Source organism: Thunnus thynnus, chromosome 8, assembly GCF_963924715.1.
Source record: "Thunnus thynnus chromosome 8, fThuThy2.1, whole genome shotgun sequence".
In the NCBI taxonomy this organism is placed as follows: domain Eukaryota; kingdom Metazoa; phylum Chordata; class Actinopteri; order Scombriformes; family Scombridae; genus Thunnus; species Thunnus thynnus.
In genome coordinates this window covers 8,144,768-8,155,712 of record NC_089524.1, presented here as the reverse complement: position 1 = coordinate 8,155,712, position 10,945 = coordinate 8,144,768, and the positions used below count along the sequence as shown (strand labels likewise).

Sequence of the window (10,945 nt, the reverse complement as noted above, 5' to 3'; positions counted from 1 at the left end):
CATAAAATGTCACAGAACTCAGAAATGGTAACGCAGCCATTTTTCTGCCACACAGCATCATTTTTCATTAATTGCATGCCATCCCTGATCCAAAGGGATCGAGGGAAGAGCAGTTTTCTTTTACCCAGATCACTAAAATGCTCAAGGGCTTGGATACTTACAGAGTCACTGGCTTGGATGCCATCCCAGCTAAGTTCCTGAAAGATGCTGCAGAGGTTATTGCTTCCTCTGTCACACACGTTATAAATCTTTCAATCTCCCAATCAAAATTCCCCTCAGGAATTTAAAAAGGACAGAGTTACTGCTCTATATAAAAATGTAATAAGGTTGAACAAAGTAATTACAGGCCATAAGTGTTTTAAGTAAAAGCCCTTTACGAACAGATGTTTAAATATGTTAACCAGTTTCATACATTATATATTATTAATATTTTTATGATTTTCAGTCAGGTTTTAGACAGTTTTACTCAACTGAGACTTGCATGATTTATTGAACCGACCTCATTAAAAAGGAAATTGACAGTGGCAAGTGTTGGGGAACGGCAATGCTTGACCTACAAAAAAGCATTTGACACAGTGGATCACTAGGTATTGCTGTATAAACTAAAGACAATAGGTTTTGATAGGGTGGCCTTAAAATTAATATAATCATATCTTTCTGGTAGAGTCCAAATGGCAGATGTAGGAAGTACGCTCTCAGAGCCCAAAAACATTACCTGTGGTGTCCCTCAAGGAAGCATAATTGGTCCTTTATTGTTTTTATTGTATATAAATGACATAGAGGCAGCTTGTTCATGTCCTTTATTTTTGTATCCGGATAATTCAGCTTCATTGGTAACTGGAGAGTACTTGCAAACAGTTAGATTATCATTTTCTTAAGAGCTCCAAAAAGTAAGCAGTTGTGACAATAAGTTATCCTCCTTGCACTTAAGCAGCCTGGCTCCACCATTACTGCCAGTGGCTCAGGGCAGCGCTACCTTTTCTTCCTCTCATGTTGGACTGCGGGCATACTGGACCCTACAGTGACTCACTATCGCACCTGGGGTACAAAGTGGTGTTACAGGACAGTACAGGCCAGACGAGGCCAGAGCTAGCTGGTTAGCATGCTAACTTTAGTAGATATGTCTGCAACACAATACATATATTATATATAATTCTTTGACTTAACTCCAAAACTGTTATTTCTTCACATTTTGTTGATAATTTTAGTTAATTTGGGAATGTTTTAAACTAAAATTCTGGCCAATTCTTATACATTATACCTTTAAAAAAGAAAAAAGGCTATACTTCTCTCCCAACCAAGCAAAGGTGTCATTTTTGTTATTATGGTCGCTGAGGAGAGAAATAAAAAACACAGATATCAAAGTGTTATTTTCAGGCATCAGAAGAACAATTACTATCATTAAATGTTTATATTAAGCCACTGCACATTAGGGATGGATGTGGATAAAATCCACTATCACGGCATATCAAATTTTATATGACGGTATATTATGATATCATACATTTTCGTAAAATTCAGTTGTAAAACTGTTAATGATTAAAATTACCTGAAAAGTAGAGTATGTCTGTTTTTGGCTAATCCAGCAAAGTAAACACCAAACAAACACTGAACAATGCAAAACTCAAGCAATCAAAATCCAATATTTCTATAAACCACTTCTTCTCATTGATTTTTAACACTCCCCAAAATAACTCATACAACCAGAGACGTTAACTGCCATGATAAACACATTTATATTGTATCAAGGTATATATCGTCATATCGCCCAACCCTACTTCACATTAGATCTAATTTTAACTCATTCACACCAACAAAAACTTTGCAGCTTTGCTTGGAAGACATAAAAGTAGCTGCAACAGCACAAATAAGTGAAGACAAGCTAATCAACCGATTTAGAAAATTTGCATTATAGATATTTGATATTCTCCTGAAATGCTGACTCATATTCTGCAACCCTGAAGAATGGAAAATCTGATTTATATGGAAATAAATTCATTTTGGATCAATAGGAACCAAATTTCTACTGTGTGAGCTGTCAGGTGGTATTATTGTACTGTATGTGTGTTGTCAGTGTTACTGTCTTTTGTGTTGTGTTATATATATGGGGCGGAGCACACATGCATGTAGGGGGTTGTACTGTCATTACGTTTTATTGTGCATGTGTGTGTCAGTATCTCTGTGTGTGACAGGACACAAAAACCTTGTCAGGCAAAGAGGCGGTGACTGAGCATGTGCAGTTATCCCCCTCCAACCCCACCCAATCACGTTAAGTGATGTCACGGAGATGTACATGATGTCACTGACTGTCACCAAAGGTTATTAGACCCCACCTCATCCAACCACTCTACGGGATCCATCTAGCAGTTGTAACACACACACACACACGCATACAGCAGCCTCCTCTTTCAATCATATCAATCTAATCTATAAGCATGTCATCATGTAGATTAGAGAAGAGGAGTCTTTCATACAGTATATGGACCCTTGGTGTCCAACACCATTTCCAGTTTAAGCTAATGGGGGGATGGAGGTCGTTCAGAAGAATGAATGACCTCTGTGTCCCATCAGCAATAAGCTTATATAAAATACATGTACGGTACAGTACACATACACCAGACATCTGAAGGAGCCTTCACTGCCTTTTCGTTCTGCCTGAACTCATATATGATGTAGTATGTCAAACAGACGACCATGGTCTACAGTAGATGAATAATAAAACTGAAAATGTACCTTCATTGACATTAGGAGTCCTTTGAAAGGTGATGACCTACAGTAGAGCCAGACAATAAACCAAAAATCCACAGATAACAACATTAGGAGTCAAAGACTTAGCTAATTTTGCTCATGCAGCTAAATTTGGTAAATGAAATAGTGAAGATACTCAAGAGATGTCCACTAACAAAACTACAACAACCAATCGTCATCCAGTTACATGTTTTACCCTCATCCCTTTGTTCTGCATCTTCCCTCAAAACAAACCAGCTTCCAACATTTATGAGCTGTAAATCCAACTCTTAAATAGTCAGGAATATTAAAAACATGATCTTTCAGCACTTTATTTTTAACCTGTTTTCATTTATTTTGTGGGAAATCAAAATGTTAGAATAGATAAACTGGAAATGATTTCTTAACTGTTGCATATGTTATTTGAATGGAAAGTTACTGTTACTGCTCATTCTGAAGGTCCTCACCAGAAAACAATCAATCAATGCTGTTGTATCTTTCTCCCAAGTTACACGAAGTGAACTAGATTTGATTCATCACACTAGTCACTCTCAAATATACAAAGAGAATTTCAACAACAATTTTCAATTTATGATTAACATCTGTTTATTTAAATGTATCAAGATTTGCAGGCATATCATTTAGTTGCATAATGACTAGTGGTGGGAGATATAAATAAAATCTGTTATCATGGTATATATGATTTTCTGTCACAATACTGATATCCTGTATATTGTGATTCAGAAACTAATAACCAGACAGATATGTTTGTTTTTGGCAAATCCAGCAGAATTGAACACTTGACATCCAATATGGCTGCAGGAATTTAATTTGTGTTGTAAAACGCTCTGTATTGTCTAATTTCCACCTTAAATGTTTTAAATGTACTTCCCAGAAACAAAATCTGTCCTGTTTTCAGGGTTCAAGCGGGAATACGGATCTAACTTTACAGCACATTAACTGCATGTGTGTGTGTATTCGTTCTGCAGCTGCTTGTGTGTGTCACCTCATCGTAAAAGCAGCATTACTCATGTTAGTGTGCCAAGCACACGTTTACGCACACGTTGACAGTATGCACACGCATACAGATCCATGCATAAAGACTCATTGGCCTCATTGGCTATTTGGCATTATGGTATGCTAGATACACATTATGCTGATGTTGCAAATATACACACTTAGATGGCCAGTCTTAACCTTGCACTGCCCAGTATCCATCCATCAACTTATATCCACCCAGTACCATTTATATTTTGCCCATTTATTCCAGAAACATGCATTGAAATAAATGACTGTTGCACTATACTTAAAGTAAAAACAGTAATAAAAGCAATATGAGGATGATTCATTTTTGTGTAAGCAGATAATATGAAATAATAATATCAAGGAGACATGACAAGAAAGGTTTAAACTGAGCTTGATACCTAAAAACTAATATGTCTCTTTTTTTTACCATATTTTTTAATGGGCTGTTTTGACTCAAATATCTTTAAACACATTATCTATACTGCATTTTCAGCCCCATGTTGCACTTTTTGGCTGGACCGCAACAGCTGGGTCTCAATGTCTGTGACTGACTGACTGACTGAGTCACTGAGTGATGAAATTACACCATTGGTTGACCAAATGCCACATGACTGAGTGATGAAAGTATGGCCGAATGCCACCACTTCCTGTATCCGTTCCATACGCAGTCCAGTCATATACTTGGTTTTGACCTAGTCTTGTTAGTTGGGATGAGATCAGATTGTTCAGCAGCCAAAAACAGATAGGCAGAAACCGACAAGGTGTACTGAAGCTGCACTTGGCAAGAATTCTCTCACGTACTGTACACCTATCTTATCAACCATCAATCATAAACTGGAACTGTTAGAGGGAAGCAGAGTCCTAAACCTAACGGGCCATTAAATTTGTGTTGTTTGCCAAAGGATGATTCCCGGTTTAGGTGTGGATATTTCGCCATGCACTTGATGTGACTTATAAACAGTCTCCTAGAAACAGCAGTAACAGCTGCATTTAGGGAAAACATGAACCCAACAACATCAGTCCTTTTTTACCTCTTTGGTGTAAAGTAAGGCTGTAAATAACCATTATTGAATTGATGAATTGTTTTGTCAATTAATTGTCCAAAATAGTGAAAAATGCCAATTATAATTCCTTAGAGCTCATGGTGACATCTTCAAAAGGTCCGATCAACAGTCCAAAATCAGTTTACTATCATGTACGACACAAAGAAGATTCAAATCTTCACATTCGAGAAGCTGCACCCAGCAAATTTTTAGCATTTCTGCCTTTAAAAAATGACTAAAACACTTATCCACAATCAAAATAGTTGCCGATACTGATTTATCAACTAATCATTGCATTTCTACTTTACTATCCTGGTGAATATGAGTGCTCTGTGTGCAATTACTGATGTCTCGTTAGCCAACATCCGTGTGCCAAGTTGCCCTGTTTCACTTTCACTCATTTAAGGAGTTATCACAGAGGAGAAAAGGTCTCAGTAAGACTTTCCTCCATATGATTCTCATTAAAATGTTCTATCAAGTCTTGCAGCCTTAACGACGGGGGTGAATACAGAAGCTCGTGCAGCAAGAGATGCCAATGAAACCTGCGTCGGCCACACCCTGTCTGCCTACAGCTCCGGCCTATACTACTGTACACAGATATCAGGACCTTTCACTGCATCTTTCAGCCAGATGATACATGTAACAACTGAGCAGCACAGACTATTGAACAGCTGTGTGTCATTTTATAGCGTTGATATTGTGAGCGGTTTAGCTTGTAACATTTCCAAAGGGCTCCACATGGCTGGTTTAAATCTCTTGAAAGATCAGAGAACATTTCCAGACACACAAATGAACACTTGCATTCAATTTGAAGACTCAGTGGAAGGAAAGCAGTTTAAGGGAGTTAGAAACTATTTGCTAGGAGAAAAAAAAAAAAGGGGGGGAAAATGCTTTAGCTGTATCTCCTTTGGCGAGATTAGATTTCCTTTTCTGGATTGGAAACAAAAAAAATCAGCAGGGATGTCACCAACTGACCAAAGAGAAAGGTTTCATCATGTGTAACTTCTGGGGGTCTCCTTTTTACAGCTCTGGCATTTTTTTCTCTGTTTACAATGGAAAGGACGTGCTTGTACACATTCCTAGTAGTGTTGACAGCAGGGGAGAGCAGAGAAGAGGTCAGCACTGATGAGTAGAAAAGAAGTCGGCGCTGAGGAAACGTATTCCCACAAGATCCAGTGAACAAGTTCGCCAACCAGAAAACTGAACCCCCTGCATTCTCCCTGGAGGGTTCGTCTTCCTGTCGAGCCCAATCCAACCTTCTTCTCTTCTCCTCTTCCTGTTGGTTTGACCTCAGCTGTTTCCCATGACCACATTTCTCTAGAGCATCTATTTTATTATAGAATATAAATAAACGTATCCCAGCATCCCACTTACTGAATGATCTAAACAGGCCTGGCTATTTGACAGATCCTCAACAAATACCAAAGCAGCTACAGCAAACAACAAAATTAAAAGTCCAGAGCAGCCAAGTCGGCATTAGAGGACAATTTCCCTTTTACTCAGTCACCCTCTAATGCCGACTTGGCTGCCTTCTTTGGTCCAAGGGCATCCGTTTTGCCAATCACATTAGACTGACACAATGCAACCAATTGAATTAAGCTGCAAAAATAACATCAGCATCACCACCAAGCCAATTCCAGCTCTTACAAATCAAGGACACCATGCAAGGAAGACGAGACACTTTCTTTGAATTACAGTACCATCAATACTCCTGCCTGATAATTGATTTTTGAGATTGATTCTGATATTTGGGAGCTTAATGATACATCAGCCAGCAGTCTTCTATTATTTGAAATAAACATAAACATAAAATACAAGCAAACCTTTTTGATAAGGATCTATTAAACATGTTTTTACTGAATTTTGACCAACGATATTTCCTTATTGTCAACAAATCTCATGTGCAGAATCAAACCAACAATGAATTGATCCTACTTGCAAGGGTTGTACTGATGTTTTTTGAGAAATGTACAATGTACAGCGTAGTACAAAGTCAAGAGGTCGTGATATGTAGCACAACAAGCTAGCGAAGCTCTGCAAAAGGAACCACATTCCTACACATGCACAATGGCGTCTGCCGTACAAGAAACTACTCTTCGAAGACTGAAATATGATCGTTGTTATTAGTCTTTGGAGCCATTTCTAAACAAACTAATGTGCCTAAATGTTTGTGGTGAAGGAACTTCTCACCCAGTGCGACAGTGTGGCTCTACGGGTCTACAGCACAGAGGTATAAGATACTGTATATCAGGCTTTGGAGACAATACTTGTAAGTCAGTTCATTGTTGGTTTGGCACATGAGATTTACTGACAATATGAAAAATATAGAAAAGCAGCAGCCACATCCTTTAAAGACTGATACCAATATATCTGCAACAAGCTAATGTCGGCTGACGTCCCATCAAATGTACTGGTCTAGCTCTAAAGCACGTGTTACTGGTTAATGAAGCGTAAACGATGCCACCACAAATGGCATGCAGCTGTGCGATGTGAAGTTATGTCTAAATTTTTTTCAAATTCAAGTGAAAATCAAGCAAAGCTGAATTCTTCAACATGCAGTCTGCAGAGATTTTCAGTCACAAATCCAAAACAAAGCATAATATCAAAGCATAATATCAAAGCATAATATCACACCTCTAGCATGTAAAACCCAATAACACCCATTTTTCTTATTCTCTGTTAGGTGAAATGAAAAATACGATACAAGCGCAGACATTAAAGCAGGAACACCTCAGATCCTGAGAGGCCCCTTGACCTTTCCTGAACTATTTCTGAGGTGTGAATATTAACATTTGACAGAGGTGGAATATCATTTTCTCCCTGTGGTTGAGTGCTTGCCTTGAGAACATGTCTGAAGCTGTCTGAATATGTTTACCTGTAGGTTACAGTAGAAGCAGCTGGAATATGACAGAGGAGAATATATCAGTGAGGATCAGGTTAGACTAGTAAATAACTACTGATTTTAAAACAAGGAGGCAGTTCTCTTTGGGTTGAAAAACATCTTTCTTTCCCCTAATTCTCCAAATTTGTCTTCTTCTCTCTCATGCTACCTCACATGATCCTTTAATTCTTGTTTTCCTTTCCAAACTTCCTATTATACTCCCTTTCCCTGCCCTTTTCTTTTCACAACTTTACCTCTTACTGTGCTTTGCCCTCACCTCCTCACTTTTCTACCTCCATTTCAGCACTTTTAAACATCCTTTTATGTCTCTTTTTGTCCCTCCTTCCATCTTTCATATGTCTATCCATCCATTGATCCCATAAAGTCTTCCCAGAGAGTTTAATAAAGAGTTAGAGACACATCAAAGCTGCCTGCGTTTGGCGAACTCGTGCACATGTGTGTTAAGACCAAACCGCTGCCTTTTATAGGGGTTCGCAGAATTGACAACTTCATCAAGTTATCTCTGTTTTTCTTCTCTTTCTCTCATATGCACACAGGTGGATATCAAACATGGCTGGGCTTGCAGCTAAGTAGCCACACAGCAGCACACAAACAGCTTATTTGTGTGAAATGCAAGATGACTTTCACTGTGCCTCTGCTGCAGGCAGAGGGGCTATTATCACACTGCACCACGAGAGCAGCAGTCTTCATTTGGTTTGGATCTTTGCCTCCAGGAGGTTGTATTTCATTTAAAGTTTCTCTCTGGACCCAAACTGATTCAATGTTCTCTCAGAGGCTAATTTCCCTGCTTTATTGGCTATTTAAATACAAGTGTCTAGTATTTCTTTTACAAGCCCAGGGGGAAACAGGAAAATACTTTGGCAGTATAATGTAACCCCATAAAATTATACATTTTCCAGTTCAAGTCCATCTCCTGTATTTTAACTCTCAAATTACTTAAATCACTAGACTGGCAGTTATTAGTATATTTACGGTAAATCAATATAAAGATTTATTTCATCCCAAAACATGGTTTGGTGGATTTTATCCACATCTCTGTTTGCATCTCCAAAATATTTTCAAGAGCTGGAAGCCAAAAACTTTCGGCTTCACAAAGCTACCCCATAAAAAGGAATCACCTCTTCACTTCATGTCATAAAAAATGGGGGGAAACTATCAGTGGGGTAAAAAATATATATATACTGTATTGTTTTTCAACAAATTTGCATGAAATTTTCAGCTATATTTGGTTAATCCCTCCACTCATGCCATAATAAAGTCTCGTTCAGGAACTCTGTGAAGAAAAATCCTTCTGGAGTTATTTGATATAACACCCCAGTTAACAGATTTGATGACTAAAGAAATATTAAGAAATATTTGATAACTCAGATTTTATGCAATGCAACTTGGATTGATGTTTCAGTTACTGTACATACTGGTGATAGCTGCTCAAAGACAGGAGACGAGGGAAAGAAGGGAGGTATAATTTGCATGACTCAGCTCTGAGGTAAGGGCATTCCTACAGCTGCCTTGCCTCTGCACATACTGTAGACCTACAAACATCTTAGCAGCATCTCTGTTTTTCTGAGGAAGCTATGAAGAAGGTGCAGCAGGGAAGAGGGGATCCCCCAGAGAACAAGAAGTCCTTCTGCATTACTTCTCTCTTATTTGACTCCATGAAGGTTACAAAGTGAGACACACATTAATGGTTTCAGGGGATTCGTGCAAATATACTGAATCATAACTGCAAAAGAGAACTCCATAATATAGAGTGTGGTTCTTGAAGTGAAAAGATTCACTAAAAATAATACAAAAACATTTTTAAAGAAGTGAGTTTCATGTTGCATTTTTGCATCACAAAACATTTGTGAAATCAAAGGGCACCAAATTTTGTTCAAGACAGACCTCAATCAGATTGTTTTCTGACTATCGGTGATACAAACGTTCACTGTCCTGTCAGGTGAAGGCGATGATTTGAGTGCTATAACCTTTAAAAATAGCTTAAAGCATTACAGCGTTTCTTTCCAAAAAAAAACCCCATCAAACATCATACAGGGTCCATAATTTAAGAGACAAATAGCCTACCTTGTAAGTGCAGCCACACAGGCGGTGCAGCGGACTGCTGCATGCAGTCTGCACACTTGCTGAGGATTTGTTGCAGAGTTGATGGAGGAGCCCGCGGTTAAAGCATTAATTACAGGAGACTCTTTTTGGCACGTTGTTCTGGTTACTGCAAAGTTTCAACCGGTGAAGCATAGATAGAGAATACCATCAACTTTTGCTGTCGTCACCTCAGCTGGTGAGCTCTGCAAAACACCACAACCCTGAAGTACCTGTCAGCACCGAGAAAGAGAGAGAGAGAGAGAGAGAGAGAGAGAGAGAGAGAGAGAGAGAGAGATGCTGCATTCACGAACCGAGATAAAACTTCGTCCGCATCACATTCAAGCACTTTTACAGAATGACAAACAAAAATTAACAAAAACAAGTGCAAGTCAAGGAGGTAATGCTCATTAGTTTGAAAGCCCTGAAGGAGGAGTCTTTTGTGTAAAAAAAAAAATATATATATATATCATCACTCATATCTATGAGCCTTCTTTTCTTCTTGAATCATATCTGCTGTATCTGAATATTGATCTTGATGGTCTCCTCCTCATTGCTGATATTTTGTAATTGTCCCTTAAACGAAACTAAACAATGAAAATGCCATAATGCAATAATGTTTAAGCACAAAATTCTTATTAGGTGTTTATAAGTGTTTAAAGTTATTTCAAGGTGAGATTGAAGTATAGAGTCTGTAGGCTGCTTATTACTAAATTGTTTGCAGGTGGTAACTTACGCACTAACTTGGTGTTACTGCAAATTAGCTACTTGTTCTGGTATTTAACGTTTCACTAAAACAACACAAGACATTGCATCAAACAAAGGATGGAAAATATTTACCGTTAGTTTAAATGGCAACTCTAAAATAACGTTACTGCGTTAACGTTACATTAATTACAAAAACAATTAAAGGTATTTTGTCTAATCGTCTGGAACAAAGAACAATTTGTCTCCAATATAGTCCGTATTAAACACAAAGTACCGTACTCAGCTGTGTTAGGTTACTTGCCGAATGTTTTGGCCACAAAAATATGTCATCTCCATGTATAAATATAAAATATATTTTGTCAAGTCTGACCCTCTTTTTCATTTTTGCGCACCCCTGCCCCCCTGTGGTATTCTTAAGTAACTGCGTCAATTGGACGTAAACGTGCCTTTCTGCTGCCGA

The 10,945-nt window shown here is 38.2% G+C and overlaps 1 protein-coding gene across 1 annotated transcript in view; it reads right to left on the bottom strand.

Moving 5' to 3' along the window:
- The window catches only part of bcar3 (BCAR3 adaptor protein, NSP family member), an 82,295-nt gene extending 72,249 nt beyond the window's left edge, over positions 1–10,046 (bottom strand). Inside the window, exon 1 of the mRNA XM_067596326.1 lies at positions 9,763–10,046. The gene's annotated coding sequence lies outside the window, so the exon portion shown is untranslated. The remainder of the gene's footprint in view (positions 1–9,762) is intronic.
- Between the last annotated feature and the right edge of the window lie 899 nt (positions 10,047–10,945).